Genomic DNA, 440 nt, shown 5'->3' with positions numbered 1-440 from the left:
TTTCCTCCCCTTCTCTTCATGCAATATATTGAACTGAGTTGGTTCGTGTGGCAGGGTATTCAATAAAGCTACCCATCTCTCCACATGAAACATTCTGCAGCCAGTGTGGTATTTTATCCACCAATCCCATGCACCCCAACTCCATACACACACACACACACACACACACACACACACACACACACACACACACACACACACACACACACACACACACCACTCCGTCCAAATTCATTTGCATCCGCTGATGATATCAGTAAAGAATTACTGGCACCATATGAGGCGGTCTAGCTGGGGGAGGGTGTGGAGGGGGGAGAAGAGAAGGCTTATTTGGATAAAACTGGACCGCAGAGTGGACACGGCCCTAAAGGTCAGCCGCCCATTCATGTCAAGGTGGCAGGGGGTTGGTTGGTGTATGGGTGTGTGTGTGTGTGTGTGTG

This window comes from Cyprinodon variegatus, unplaced genomic scaffold (assembly GCF_000732505.1).
Source record: "Cyprinodon variegatus isolate N-32 unplaced genomic scaffold, C_variegatus-1.0 Scaffold85, whole genome shotgun sequence".
Taxonomy (NCBI): Eukaryota; Metazoa; Chordata; class Actinopteri; order Cyprinodontiformes; family Cyprinodontidae; genus Cyprinodon; species Cyprinodon variegatus.
This window is presented reverse-complemented; position numbering follows the sequence as displayed.